At 34.9% G+C, this 16597-nt stretch overlaps 1 long non-coding RNA gene across 1 annotated transcript; it reads left to right on the forward strand.

The window, feature by feature from the left end:
- The first annotated feature begins 15593 nt into the window (after positions 1–15593).
- On the forward strand, positions 15594–16373 carry LOC131153475 (uncharacterized). Its single transcript, XR_009136240.1, has 2 exons — positions 15594–16023; positions 16136–16373. It is a non-coding gene; the product is annotated as an uncharacterized LOC131153475 (long non-coding RNA).
- The last annotated feature ends 224 nt before the right edge of the window (positions 16374–16597 follow it).

Raw genomic sequence — 16597 nt, forward strand, 5'->3', positions numbered from 1 at the left:
TTGAATTCATAATTATTAATTTAATTCAATTTCTTATCTAAAATCACATTAAATCATTTTTGTAACACCCCGACCCCGAAGGGTCTGGGATATTAACTTTTTTATTACTAATTTACAGCGGAAGCAAAATAAACTCAATTATTATTAAACTAGAGTACTAATTATCCATATTGCAATTATTTATTTCAAAAGAAGAAAAATTACATAAGCGTAAATATCTGGCATCATACTAATATTTCTAAAAAATCTTTATTTTTCTATCCCAACCCCCATACTTGCTAAGTCTGATTTCCAACATGTTCTTCAGAGTTATTTGAAATAAAAATATGATTGGAGTGAAACGACGCTTAGTAAGTAAATAAGATTATTATTAGTGTGTGGCAAAAATGAGCTTTTTAAAAATTTCGTAAAACAATATTTAATATTATAACTTCAAAACTGTCTTTAGAATAAATATATATTTAAAAATTTCTACATAAAACTTTTACCATCAACTATAACAGTAAAATTTTATAATCATATACTATAACTGTTAAATTAAACTTTTAACTTTAAAACTGTATAAATATTTAATGATAAATATACATATACTTTTCCTTATACGTTTTATTTAGATCGTCATTTAAGCACTAGAATGATTATTTTCATGTAAACTTATACTTTTCCTTCAAATCATCAGTAACTTTGTACACGTAATTAAATATGTATAAACATATATTGTAAAAACCACCCTTAGGCCTGTTTGCCGTAAGTCATGTTTACCCCCATGAATGGGTTGTGCAGTCCGAAGACTGGACTTAGCTGGCTGGCCAACCAAACTAAATCAACGTACGTAAACTTTAAGTGAGATTTTCCTTATTAAGTCCTGGTCTAGAACTAGGTGTGCACTCAGGAAAAATCCACTAATATAAATAACCACTCTGTAAACAGTGTGGGTGCACTCTGATCCGTATAAACTTTAAACTACGGTACCGAGCATCTGTAACTTTGAACTTTCGTTGCCATAAGGGGTTTTAAAATCATCTTATTATAATTTATGCAATTTAAAATAATATCGTGAAAATCTCATCTTTACTCATATTTTTCATAAAAAATTCAACATATAAATAAACTCATGCCACACAATTTTTGTGTTAAAAATATATATAATTTTATTTTTGAATAGAAAGAAATACTGAAAATTTACCTGAGGGGATTAGAACATTTCTTAACCAAAAAATAGATGTAAATATATTAAAGATAGAACTGGTATTTAAATATGCGTAAAAATAAACTCATGGAAATTTTGTGAAACTAATTAACATAATTGAAATTTACTTATAAAATAAATTCGGGTATAAATTTTAAATAAAAAAAAACTAACATAATCAAAATTTACTTACCTTCTTCTTTACGAATACTGTAACTATTTCTAAGAAATGAGATCGGAAAGAGTGGGTGATTGAGAACTTACTCAAAAATTCTCTCTCCACCACAATTTCTTTCACTCACTAATCTTTCTCTTCCTTAGAAAATTGTTGTGAAAAATGAAGGTTGAGAGCTCCCTATTTATAGGAAAATTTTGGGGAAGAAATGGAATTTGTAAAAGTGTGGGGAGATGGGTGAAATTAAAATTTTTAAAAATTAAAGAATTGGCAAGAGATGGGCAAGGTATGGGTTGAGTATGGAATGGGGATGGAAGCCATGTGGGAGTGCTTGCCACCATTTCCATCAAATAAATTTTTAATTAATCACTTACCTAATTAATTAATCAATTAATTATTTATTTATTTTATTATTTTATTATTTTTCTTAATCATTATTATTATCATTGTTATTAATTTTAAACAATTTTTAGTATTTATTTATTTTATTATTTATTTTTGAATAAGAATTAAATTTGAATTTTGAAAACTCATGTGGGCCCCACATGGTCTTGTGGGCCCCACACCACTTCGAGACCTAAACGGATCCTACGTAAATCGAATAACTCTTATACGATTTTATACATCCTACATAACTTTGAGACTTGTGTAAACCTCCATACGGCTTCGGGACTCACGTGGGCCCCACACAGTCTTGTGGGTCCCGCATAGGATACCTATATTATTATTATTTTATCATATATTTTTACAAATTATATCAGTCAAAACATTATTTTATGTACTTATTTACGTATATAAACAATGTCTTGTGGCTCCGGGACTCATGTGGACCCCACATAGTCTTGTGGGCCCCACATATGATACCTATATTATTATCATCTTATTATGTATTTTTACAAATTATGTCTGTCAAAATACTATTTTATGTATATATACTTATTTACGTGTACAAACAGTGTCTATCCTGTTTATCCTATGAAATTCCATTTTGATCAAGCCGACCTCCAGGGAGCGATTGAGCCGCAATGGTCTCTAAGCACTCGCTAAGACAAGGTCTTTCTTAGGCATCAAACATGGAATCAAGGATCCTACAGAAAAACACTTCTGTATTGATATTAACTTAATGACCATTTTATTATTTTATTATTATTGTACTTTAATTATATATATTTTTTTGGGTCATCACAATTTTAATTTTAGAATTTACTCTATTGTTTATAAATATAATTATTTTTCTTAAACCTAAAATTAAAATAAATAAAGGATTTACTGCACTAAGAAATAATCATGAAAAGGTGGTTTTGACTTTTAGAAATACTATAATTTGAATTCTTTATTATTAGACGTTAGTATTGTCCTTTTTAGTCTTGGTTCATGCTATTATTATTTTTTGATTACATATAAACTCCAACCACCAACAAGTCATTCGGATCTCTTGGTGCGGCACCAAACTTACAAATCAGCGTCCTCTCCTTAGGTCTCGCTGATAAGGTAAAGTCCGGAATGCGGATATAACTTCTGTGCATCAATTGGACGTTCGGCCAACCTGACCACCGAGACACATTTCCATTATCATCCATGATCCCCACTAGCTCACAGAAAACTCTCACCATCCACGGTCCCTGTAACGTCCGTCAATAAAATGCAATATAATAAATACAATGGTCGACCCGAACCCATGGGTAACGGGGACTCCTATCATACACAGCGGAAAACCTACGCAGCAGTAAACATAAAATCCATACATCCATGCATAAAACATTATACCAGAGCTTTTATAACATTATAATACTGTACTCTTGTACATATCTATATACATCAAAATATCTCTAGGGTCACACAAAATAACTCTAACCCTAGTATAAAAATCTTACCCTCCTCACGGGGTAATCTTTCTAACTCAACGGTGGCCCTGACCCGCCAGTCTCTCGGGGGCTCCTGAAAAATTTAATAATGATGGAAGTGAGACACTTCTCAGTAAGGGAAAGTAAACTAAATACAGTTGTGTGGCAACATGAATATTTAAAGTGCCTATACATATACAGTACATTTCATGATTCTGGAAATAATCATAATATCATGCTGGATAATCATGTATTTTCATATTCGTTAATAAATCATAACATACATAAACATTTGTTATAACTCGTAATACTGAAAACAAACCCAAGATGAATAGCTAGCTAATGTCATGTATTACCTCCCATGACGGGTTGTGCAGCCCGAAGGCGGGACCCGACAATGGCTGGCCGACCATTGCCGAATCAAATATGTCTGTAAGTATGATGGGCCCGCCGCACCCTGGTCCGGACTGCCAGGTGGACGTCTACACTCTACTGAAAGCCTCATCGAATATCCATCTCCCATCCCCTCGTGGGACGGTAGCACTAATAAGACCTCGTGCTAAAATCAACCAATAGCTACGGTACCGAGCTCCTGGTCTAAACTAAACTAACATCCTGGTTGCAATAATATATAATACATGAACATACGTAACATCAACACGGCCTCGTGCTAAAGACATAGATACGGCCTCGTGCCGAAATCATACAAATGGCCTCGTGTCAAAATCATAGTAAATATGGCCTCGTGCCAATAACATAGATACGGGCTCGTGTTGATAACATAAAATACGACCTCGCGTCGATAACATAAAATACAGCCTTACCCCAAAATTGTTTCAGGTATATACATTTTGAAAATATATCGTTCATCATACGATCGTCAAACCTTCACAATATAACTCATCGTTTCATAATACCTGAAAATATGTTTTACTCATAAAAGTATTCCTATCTTATCTTTTCTCATTTCATGTAAAATAATATTCATGCCACACATGCTCTATTAAAAGTCATACTTCATATTTTAAAATCGTACTTTTCTAACATCACATACATACATATACGTTTCATCATAATAACAGTATTTCCCAAAAGTACATTTCATCTATAATATACAGGTATATCATATGCTTTTCTGAAAATAAATTTACTCATAATCAATAATATTTTGCATGGAAAAGAATTGCTTTAATTTACTCCCTTACCTGGCTACTGAGAAAGCCCTTACAATTTCCTAGCCTGACCCCCGTAGGATTTCCTACTTAATACCCTGAAACTCAAAACATCTAGTATTAAACCTCAATATTTTCATGCGTACATCAATTTCTCTAACTACCATAAAGTCTAATTTGGCTTAAAAAGCCTTACCTCAACCTAGGGATGATTTCCAACTCCGTTTTCCCAATGATCTGCTCCGGCAAACTTGTAGGGAACTTCGCCAGGAGCGTCGTGGTAGCCTCATATCTTCGATCCGACGTAAAACCAGCCCAAAATCAAAGAGAGAGAGAGTGAGAGAGCCAAAGAGGAGAGAAAGAGAGGAGCATGAAAAAATGAAATAAAAATCGGATTTTTCATATTTATAGGCGGCGGAACTCATCGACGAGACCCTGTATTCGTCGATGAGTCCTTCACAAATTTCATCGACGAGGCCCTGTATTCGTTGACGAAATTCAGGCTGCCTCAGAACCCCTCTCAGTATTTTCTCGTCGACGAATCCCTGTGTTCGTGGACGAAATCTTTAAAGCCTTCGTCGACGAAGCTTGGCAGCTTCCCTTCTTTTCCCTTTTTCAAATTTTCCTGTCTTTATTATTCAAATTTCATTTAAAAAAATCCGGGTCGTTACAATCCTCGCTGGCTCACAGAATGAACTCTCCTCATCCACAGTCCCCGCTGACTCACAGAGTAAATTCTCACCATCTCCAAGTACCACTGGCTCCATGAGTGTATTTACCTGGAATTGAACCCCTGATACTCTTTCTTACGTGCTGATACCTTTCCACCATGCCATGCCCGTGGGGGCTGGTTCATGCTATTATTAATTATTTATTTATTAGCTTATGTAATCATTTATATTAACTAAGAATTTTTTACTCTGGGGTGGGGTGGAGGTGCTGGTTTATATCTAAAGATTGACATTTTCAAACATTACATTGAATTTTATTACTTGCATTTTATATGTTTCACAAATGGATTAAATCAAACTCCAATGGAATTTTAAAAATAAAATTTGTGGGAATAAGTGTGTCTTTCTCCATATAATATGGAGTAGCCAAAAAAATATTTTGCCCATGAAATTCGATAATATTACTCATTGCACATTCTATGTTATGGATTATTATTATTTATTAGTTTTATAACAATAACATATATTTTAAAATACACCAAACCTCTATGTTATCTATATCTTAGGAATGAATTACAAGACTCGTATTTGAATCTGTAAATCTCTAGATAAAACTGAATACAAGTTTGAATGCTATTTTCTTCAAATTGACATAAATTCAAATTTAATGCCTATATTGCAACAATATTATTAAATCATATTTGTATGAAGTTTCGCATAATGACATTCAACAAATATAAGTACGTTTCTTAAATCATGATGTAGCAAACGGTCATGACATTCAATTGCATGAAATTACTTATATATTTATACTATATGATATTATTAAAAATGAAAACCTTTAAATGTCAAATTTTTTTAAAAATATATAAAAGTAATAATTAGTAAAAGCCATATGATCTTTAGATAGATATATAGATTTTTTTTGAGAGTATATAAAAGCATGTAATTTTGGAAAAGTTGACCAATGAATAATAAATCAATACAATAAATAATCTAAGCAGTATAACAAATACAACATCCAAAACTTGCAATTTTGCAGCAAAGAGAACTACCAAAAACTCTGAAATCTCTCTTAATTACCAACAAAAATTGAATGCATAGTAAATCTTGCTACTTGGTCAAGCAGCGGGATTTGTCACGTGTTAGGAGCAGCTCAAATGACGATTTTAAATGACATCCATTGGATTGAGTGACACGTGACAAATCTTGTTGTTTGGTCCAGCGATATTACGTCAGAATTATTCCGAAAAATATTTTTCCGAATAAGGTATTATTTAATATATTATTTTAAAATATAGACAAATCGGGAAAAAACTCAAAAGATACTAACCTTATTTGAGGTTTGGCAAAAGGACACTAACTTCCTTTAAAGTTTCAAAAATTATAGGGACCTTTTTGAAATTTTAAGAATTTCAAGGACCTCCACTGAGATTTGTCAAAAAAGACACAAACATCCCCTTCTATTTTGCAACAAGACAAGTCTTTCAAGGGGAGTTTTGTGTTGTTTTGACAAATCTCATGGGGAGTTTTGTGCATTTTTGACAAATCATAGGGGAGGTCCTTAGAATTCTTCAAATCTTAGGGTAGGCTCCTGAAATTTTTGAAACCTTAGGGAATGTCATTGTCTTTTTGTAAAACTTCAAAATAAGTCAATGTCTTTTCTCCTATTTTTAATTTAAATTAAAATAAAATGATCATATGAATTTAAAATATAACTAACACGCACACACACACATATAATATTTTAAGAAAATTTAAAAGTAATAAAAAATATTTAAAAATATTTTTATCATCTTTTAGTTGTCTTGTGAAATAATATTGTTCTTGTAAAAGTGAATTTTGAAATGTAATAATTAAGTAGAATAATTATAATAACTTTGATTTTTATTGTAATATTTTAGTTTGTATGTTGCACTTTTAATATTTTAATGACAAAAGTGAGCATTTATTCAATTAAAAGTTTAATATTGCTAGTTTTCAATTTTAAATTTTTGTTTCTCTTTTCAAATTGTGTTTATGGATTTCATTTTTCATAATTTTTTATAGTAATACCAAAACCTTTCTTATTACTTTGGAAAAAAAATACATTTGAAAATAGGAAATATCAAAATAATGTCATTTAGATAGTCACATACGAATATTATATTGACTCTTTTTGGACCATGTTTTGGGAATAATTATTTTCCCCTTTTTTACTTCTATTGTTTTTTTTTTTAAGAAAAAACTATGCTAGTTAAACCGAGTTTGATTGATGAGAAATCACTTACTTTAATTTAGTCTCTTTTAGATATATTACCAACTACACAATCTTTTAGTTAGAATAAATAGTGTAGGAATTAAGCAATATATTCTTAATAATCCTTAATAAGGTTAAAATGCATGAAAGCCCCTATACTTTATGCTTGTTGCACAATACCTTCCCAAATTGAGTCAACCATTGCATTACCCCTCAAAGTATTTATTGTAGGAATCCGAACCAAGAAAAGAAAAATGAAAGAAAAAGAAAAATGAAAGGAAAAGAAAAGAAAGGAAACAGTTTGGTACAAAGATCAAACCATCCACGATTTAAGGAATCTCAGAAAAACTGTCGACGATTTTGGGTGGGCACATTTTAGTATGAGATCAAACCGTTGACGATTTTGGCAATCTCAGGTGCTGACTCTATTAGTCTAATCCCATTTCGATAATGATAAATCACATAGTATCTTACATGTGCATTGAGATTGTAAATATGATCATTACTTAGCATGCACAAAAGGTAAGGATGTCATGGAAACCACGAAAAATTTAAAGTATATACAACTCGGCACACTCCATGGAATTAGAAGAGCAAAAAGATGAAAAAGTTCAATTTTCAATTGTAATGGGTATTTAGTATTACTTGCATTTACATATCTCATATGATGTAGTTGGAAGCTCAAAAGATCCTAAACTAACCTTAGGACTCATGCGTTTTATGAAAAAACTATTTACATTAGTTTTAGGTTGGATGGACATTTTAGAGGCAAATAATTCTGAAAAATAGAGGCCTTGTCGACGAACCTCTTGACCTCGTCGACAAATTCATAAAGGCCACTTTGCAACAAATGTTTTGTACTCGTCGACAAGAAAATACCGAAACTCAAAAATCTCAGACAGTCCATCCATTGACGAACCAATGTTCTCGTAGACGAACGAGTGTTGAACACTCGTCGACGAACGTGTGCACTCGTCGACGAGTCTACCGAGCAGACTGACGCTCCAGCGCGCAACGGGCAGAATTTTCTTAACTAAAATATATCTTGGTTGATCTAACGGTCAATATGCGCCTATCTGCCGACCATGCTTATAAATATTAAACCTAAAAACCCTAAAAGGAGTTTAGCACAACTCTTCAACACTCTTACCTACACTCTATCAAATTAAAACTGTTTTGGGGCATTCTCTACGTTGATTTTAAAGATCAAGGGGCATTCATTCATATTGTTGCAATCAAGATTGTGTTCTTGGAGGTTTGATAAATAAAGTATTGTGTTTTGATATTCAATCTTATTCTCAAAGTTTTATTCTCTCACAAACTGATAGTGAAATATTATTTGAGAGCCATATCTTGAGTTCTTACATATATTTATTACGTGAATTTTTTCTTTGAGCAAAGGATTTGCTAAAGTTTTGAATCTTTGAAAACTATCAAGTTTATTCGTTATTCAAAGATTTCATCTTAGCTTTGTTATTATTAAACATATTTGATCTTTGAAGAAAACTGATTGTTTAAATATTTTTATAAAGATCAAATATTTGATTAGATCTTTGAAGCAAACTTGTCGTTCAAATATATTTATAAGGATCAAATATTTGATTAGATCTTTGAAGCAAACTTGTCGTTCAAATATTTTTATAAAGATCACACATTTGATTGGACCTTTGGAGCATATTTGTCATACATATTTGTAGTTAATGATCATTCATCATTTATTGTAAAAGATTTCATTGAACATATTACATATATTCAACTGAGCTTCAAGTTATATCATTTGAGTATGTATTAGGATTTTATTGTACTCATTAGCTTGTGAAAAGCATATGAGTTTTTCATAAATCTTAATTTGTCTATTCTATTAATAGTTCGGGTTGTGAACCGGGGTGAGAAGGAAGCTACGCCTCTTGTAAGCGGCAGACTGTAAAGGGAAGTTCCGTCCCAGTTAAAGGAGCGGATTAGTGAAATCCTTGAATGGGTTGCTCAAGGCGAGGATGTAGGTCAGGATAGGCCGAACCTCATACAAATCTGTGTTTGCATCTCTCTTCCTTCGTCTCCTTTTAGTTTCCGCTTGCATTTAATTGTCAATCTTATATGTATGTATGTTGCTAAATATTACGTGCATTTGAGGATTAATTGGGTATCACGAAGTTTGTTAAGATATTAATTTTAATTAATTTTATTAGATAGTGTAATAAATTGAAATCTAAGTATTCCCTAACTTGTGATTATTTTGTTAAATCTTAAATTAGGAATTAAGTGATAAAATATTTTTAAGTAATTTTTAAATACCCAATTCACCTCCCCCCCCCTCTTGGGATTACACCTAAATTAACATTAGGAAAATCGTCAACGGTTTCCTATGGACCAAGGGTCTATAAGTAGAAACTCTTATATTTTATTTCATTTTCAACTCTCTCTCTCTCTCTCTCTCCTTCAAATTAGGGTTTTTTCTCTCTCTTCTCTCTCTCCCACCCCTAAATAGTGTTTCACTTTCTCTTTAGACCAGAATCTCTCCACACCCTGCAATTTTCTTTCTAATCTTCTCGACAAGAGGCTCTAATGTCCTGGAAGACAATTTTCCAGAAACCAAAGGTGCACCCAAATATGTAACTAGAAATTTACCTTCCATGAAGCCCATGATTCTCAATAAATCATGTTTCCGAGCAAGAGTAATGTATTTCGAAAGGAATAACACTGACTTTGTCTTACTAATTTTTTGACCAGACCACTTCTCATACATTTCCAAAGCGTAAACAAAATTTCTAATAAACCTCTTTCTACTATTTGCAAAAATAAGAATATCATCCGTATATAGCAAATGTTAAACTAATGGGGCCTCAATCGGATGATTAAGTTGACCAATACGACCTGTCTCATAGTTTTTCCTAAGCAACCTTGTCAAAACCTCCTCCATTATGATAAATAAATAAGGAGAGAGTGGATCCCCCTACTATAAGCCTCTCGTAGATTGAAAAAATCCTTTAAAGGTTCCGTTCATCATAATAGAAAACCATGGGGACTCTACACAATTTTTTATGAACTTGCAAAACCTCTCAAAGAAACCAAAAGCCTTAAAAACCTCCAGAAGAAAGTTCCAATTCACTTTGTAATAAGTCTTAGCCATATCGAGTTTTACCATCACATTGCTGCTAGCCTTTTTTCTTTTTTTTTGTGCAAAGAATGAACCATTTTTTTAACAAGCATAGTATTTTCAAAAATACTACGCCCAGGAATAAACACGCCTTGTTCATGCGAAACCAACTTATCAACAACCTCGGTTTGTCTAAAAACAATAATCTTGGAAAGAATTTTATGAGTCACAGAGCATAAACTAATAAGTTAGAATTTATCAAAGTTAGAAGGATTATCCACCTTCGGAATTAAAATAATAAACGAAGACGAAAAAAACATGGAAAGAGTAGTGCCTTGAAAAAAACTTTGCCGCATCCAAGACATCTTTTTTTTCAATGTCCTAACAAGATTTATAAAATTTAGAGTCAAACCATTTGGTCTCGGATTGCTTTCTTTGGGAATAGAGAACACCGCTCTTTTAACTTCTTCTTTTGTCGGTTCGGCGCAAAGGAAATTATTATCAACATATGAAATTTGCCTTTGAATTAACTCAGAGAGATCATATGGTTCAACCACTGGAGACTCTGAAAGAAATTTCTGAAAAAAAATAGTTGTTTCATTATGAATTGCTTCTGCACCCTCCAATATCCTCTCATCATTCAGAACCATACGATCTATACGACTCTTATTCCGTCTTTGATTGATAACTGAATGGAAGAATTTAGAGTTTTGATCCTCCTCAATCAACCATTTTTTTTCGCAATTTGTCCTAGGCGAGATGCTTCCCTATTCTCTCACAAGTGAATCTCCAACTTAGTAGTCAAGTAATCAGCTTCGACGTCCTCAGAAAAACCTGCTTGCAGCTGATTTTATAGATATTCCATCCTTTCCTCGAGAGCTTTTAGGTTTTCTCCCACTCTCCTAAAGACATTTTTATTCCATGCACGTAAAGCAACTTTAGTTCTCTTAAGACGAATAGCAAGTTTCAAAAGACCAGGGGCCAAGTCATTCCTGATCCAAGCATCTTTAACGCACGACAAAAACATATCATGCGAGCTCCACATATTCAGGAATTGAAATAGGGTAGGGTCATACTGAGATAATGACGTATTTGTATAAACCATCATAGGACTATGATTTGAGGATTTTCGACTCAGATATTTAAATTGAGCCGAACCATATAGGTTGGAAAAAACATTATTAATAAGAACTCAATCAAGTTTAGCCTAACTATGAGCCACCCCTTCATGGCCATCGCACCACGACATACGTGAGCCTGTGTTTGATAAATCAAAGAGACCACAATGATGTAAACAATCATTAAACTCCATCATAGTTAAAAGTGGTATTCGATTTCCGCCAATTCTTTCGGTATCCATTAGAATAACATTAAAATCACTCAGGAGCAACCATGGGAAATCTGATTGGTACTCCTCTAGTTTCTGCCATAACTCTCTTCTTTCAACATAAGAACATTTGGCATAGACAAAACTCACCAAAATCCTTTGTCTGTCCTTAAAAAACCACCCGAAGATCTTTAGCGTCATGAATGAAATCACCTCAAAGGCATTCAATTCCTTCCAAAACAGCCACAATTAACCGCCCTAATTTTCATTAGATATAAAATGGTGATAATTCAAAAAATTATCCAGCATTACCATCTGCTCCTCAGCCGCGAAAGGTTTTGAAATAGCAAACAACCAAACTTTAAACTTTTTAATTAGCTTCTTTAACCTATCTCTAGACTTGCCCAACCCCCTAATATTCCAAAAAAAAAACTTGTATCAGTCATAAATTTAATTTATGCGGTCGGATGAGAACCCTGTGAGATTTCCTCACATAATTTTTTACGGAAATCCATCCCTGCTCTATATCAGACTCATACATTTTTTCTTTGCCCTTTAAAACTGATATTTCACCTTCCTCCCTCTCGGATGAATAGCCCCGAACTAATTCCTCTTGATGCAAATCTTGGTCCCCACCTTCAGTTAGTTTAATACTATCTACATGATCCACTTTCTCTTGAGATATAGGTTCACCATTAGAAACTCGAGGATCATCATCACACGCGACTTCCTCACACTCCCATTTATTACTCTTTGTTGAACCCTCATTCCCATTATTTTCTAATCCTCTCTGCGGTACATCAGAGTTTTGCCTTACATAATCCCCTTTTTCTTAAACCACGGGAATTTCCGCTATTTCAGGGCCCCTATCTTTGATCTTCTGCATCATATGCACATTACTAGGATATTGGATCTTGCTTCTTGCACCACCTTCTTTGCCCCTTTATCCACATCGGTATCGGTTTCTATTGCAACCATCATTAGTCTTTGGTTTCCATATCTTTTTTTCTTTATATTTTCTATCCTCCCTTCGCTTCTTTCCCACCCTACAAACAATCGAGGTATGTCCTTGCCTGCAACATTTAGAACAGAAAAAACCCATCTTTTTATATTTGACCTCTTGCTAAATACATTATTTCAGAGATAAAATAAGAGGAAATCCCTTTACTGGCTCCATTGTTAGGTTGACTTCCACGCAAATACGTGCCCTCGATACTCTCGTATGATTAATTGTTGCATTATTAGTTCCAAGATAACGATCAAAATGAGTCGCTATTATTTGAAGAAAATTCGTTCAGTAAAGATGCATTGATAACCCCAGTAAGAAAATCCATTGAGGAGCCAATGGAGATTCTTTTTTGGTATCAAAATCTTTCGTCCATTTGAACAACCGAAAATAATTGTCTTCCATAGTTCTACCTTCCATTGCCCAACTATACAGAAAATCACTTTTTTTTTTCATGTAAATTAACACGAGATAATCATCCATAACACTAATCGTTAGAATTTTCGTCAAATCCCACGTTTTCACAATCGATAACAAAATTTTATCAATAGATGGCCGATTCCTCAAAAATTTCATTACTAATGCAAAACCTTCCTAAGCCTTAACCATCTCCGTTTATGAGAAAATCAATTCCCCATTGATATTAACGGACAATCTCATAACAATTTTGAACGCAGACATCTCCACTTTTTTATTCACAACTTGCGCATACGACTGCATTCCGAAACTAGCCTGGACGACATTTCTTGCTGACGGTGCGACCATTGGTGGGGGGACAACACTAGACTGCAATATATGAAGATTAGAGTTAAACTTTTCTAGATGAGAAAGAGACTGACCTACATTGTTTGGTAACTCCTTGAGCAGTGACGACGTGCAGTTTCTGTGATCTGTCTTTGACAGCGACGACTTGCAGTTTTGTCACAAATCGTCGTTCTATACTACCCCTCGTGCATCTCCATGGAAAAAATCCTTGAGTCTTGGCGTTCGCTTCATAGGGTAGGAGAAGCGGCGGATGGCGGAGAGGGGAGAAAACGCAGCGGCGGCGCTGAGAGGTACGGCTGCCCAAGAAAGGAGGAACCTTTCCCATAGTCTGTATGAAACAACGTCGCCGAGGTTCCTGCCGGAGTTGGAGGTACAGGTTGCCGGAATTGATGGGTGGCGAATCGGCGATGGCAACGGCGACAATGAGTGGCGAAGGGCAAAGACAATGGCGCTGGTTGCTGGGCAGAGAACGGAGATGCGCCAAGGCTGCTGCTGGGGTTGTCGACGTTAATAGGAGTGGCCGGAGGCTTTGTTGCCGGAGCTGGGTTGCTGCCGTGGTGCTGCTGAGATGCGGCTGTGGTCGGTGGAGGAGCAGTGCAAGCCGCGACGAGTTGCCACCGGAGTTGGTGATGCTGGGTGGTCGGAGACACGACTTGCGTCGTTGGTGTGCGTGAGTCCTATGAAGAAGCTGGGTTAGCCGAAGGTTGCTGCGACGGCCGGCTGTGGTGTAGGGTGACGGAGGTGACGACGACGGTGGTTGCTGCTACCGTGCGTGTTGGTCAGGGGAGGAGTGGCAGGGAATTTTCTTGCGGGAACATTGTTGCATTTAGTTACTTGTCTATTTTTTGTTTTTTAGGGTAATCTCTTGAAAATCATGTTGTTCCAACAAAAAAATTACATGAACATAATATTTTGTTGAAAAACAAACTACCTAGTGCAAAGGTAAAATTTTAACAAACAAAAGACAACCATCGTGTTGAGTTTTCAAAACAGTGTTATTGTAACAAATCTATACATGATCTTAACAAACAGTCTTATTTTTTTTGAATTAATTGGTTTTACTTACCCTATGTTTGGAGACAACTTGAATTTGGACTTGTATTGAATTTATATAAAATATAATATAAAATTATATTCAAATTTATTCAAATTCACTCAAATCTAATTCCAAGGTCTGAAATCTATGCATCGAAATGCAACAGTAAAATTTTTATTCTCATTGGCCCACCAAACACAAATTCTCGCCTAAGAAAACATCCTAACATTATAAACTAGTCACCAACTCAATACAGTCACTAGGTTGGTCGAATTGGTGGAATCGATAAAGTTACATTAGTTATCAAACTGGAAATGTCAGTTGCAAAATAAGAAATAACTTTTATATTGTATACGTATGTCTTTGTGTAAGCATATTTAAAAAAAAATGAATTTAATAGTTTTAAAATTTTTATTAAAAATATAACACATGTAAAATATCAAGAAGCATTTAATATAATATACTTTGTAATATTACACTTGCCCCTACACCTTTTGTATAGTGTACGCTTACTAACAATTTTCCAACCAGATCAACTCTTAGTCTTTGGCTTGAACTTGGGAGGTGGCAGAGAAGACTACCGAATGGGTGTACTACCCTTATCATATGCAGTCATGAGGTCCAATAAGCTGACCAAACACAACTTGATGAAAGCATTGTGATGAAAGCACTTGTCAAAGAAATATGTATTAGGTTACATAAGACTTAGAATCCTCCAACTATAAGATGTTGGTTAATACTTTACCTCTTAGTACTCAGTTTAATGGGTTGATCAAATTAATTAAGATTAATATATAAGCCCATAGTGTGAACTGTGTGAATGGAGGGAGCATTGCTTGAAGACATCAAACTAAAGTCCATTGTATGCATCAACAGGCTATGACCGACCCACCCACCCATCAACATAGATATGAGGAAAGCCATCACCCTACACTTTTCAAAATTCCAACCTGCACCGACCATCAGAGCAACAGCAGGAATATTGAATGATCCTTTTTGAAACCTACCATTCAAAAACAACATTTGAATGGTAAGTTGAAGGAGCTAGAACATACATATGACTACTTGGATTAATTGGACCCTTCACACACACGCACACACACAATATATATATATGGCAAGCTAGAAACTTCGGTGAAAACGTGAATATGTATATTATAGGAAGTTGGATCCTTCTAGACTAAGCAAACCCCTCTCTCTATAATCCCCTATAAATTAGAACACACCCTTCAACAGCTTTTACAAGTTTCCACTGCACCGAGCCAGCTGCTGTGGCCTTCTTACATATACATATTTTGGTCTCTCACTTGCGTAGTAGCTTACTGTGGTCGTGCGCCGGCCGCGTTTTTGGTGGTGGTGCTGGTGCTGGGTAGGGAGAGGTAGCTGGTAATGGGACCTGGAGGACCTGGAGGAGGACCGCCTGGGCCGGGCTGGGGTCCTCCCGGGCCGGGCCCCTTTCCCGGGCCGGGCTTTTTCGGTGGCTTTTGCAATGCTATCTCTGCTTGGTATGTATTTATGTTTTGATGTAGGAGTAGAGCCATCCTAGCTTGTTCCAAGTGTATGATAATCCAGTTCCTAATTGTTCCTTCTTTCTTTCTTCTTTTGGTCTTTTGGCAGTATGAGTTTCTTGTGCTGCTGCTGGTTGCTGCAAGACTGCTTTGGCGGGCCATTCGGGCCACCTGGGCCTCCTGGGCCGCCCGGCCCAATGGGCCCTCCTCCACCTTGAAGAGATTATTAATTTATTATGTGTTCTACACTCTCTCTGGGTTTATTTACTTTCCATCTTCATTCGAGTAATAGAATGTTACAGCTACTGTGCTAAAGTAAGACTTGACACTATTATTTACTCTGTTTACTCTCTCCGTGTTTGGGTTTCTCCTTTGTTTGATCCAACTGAGTTGTTGCGAGCTATTAATTATGCACATGCATGTTAGGTAAAGGCATTTTCTACCCTGCAATTGATCACTGGTTGTGGTGGACCATTAATAATTTAAAGATTTTGGATTTAAATTTTGAGATGGGTGGGAATTAGACATGATAAAATGGATAAAAAAATCCGTTAATTTGAACTGAATCTAA

This window comes from Malania oleifera, chromosome 4, assembly GCF_029873635.1.
Source record: "Malania oleifera isolate guangnan ecotype guangnan chromosome 4, ASM2987363v1, whole genome shotgun sequence".
NCBI lineage: Eukaryota > Viridiplantae > Streptophyta > Magnoliopsida > Santalales > Ximeniaceae > Malania > Malania oleifera.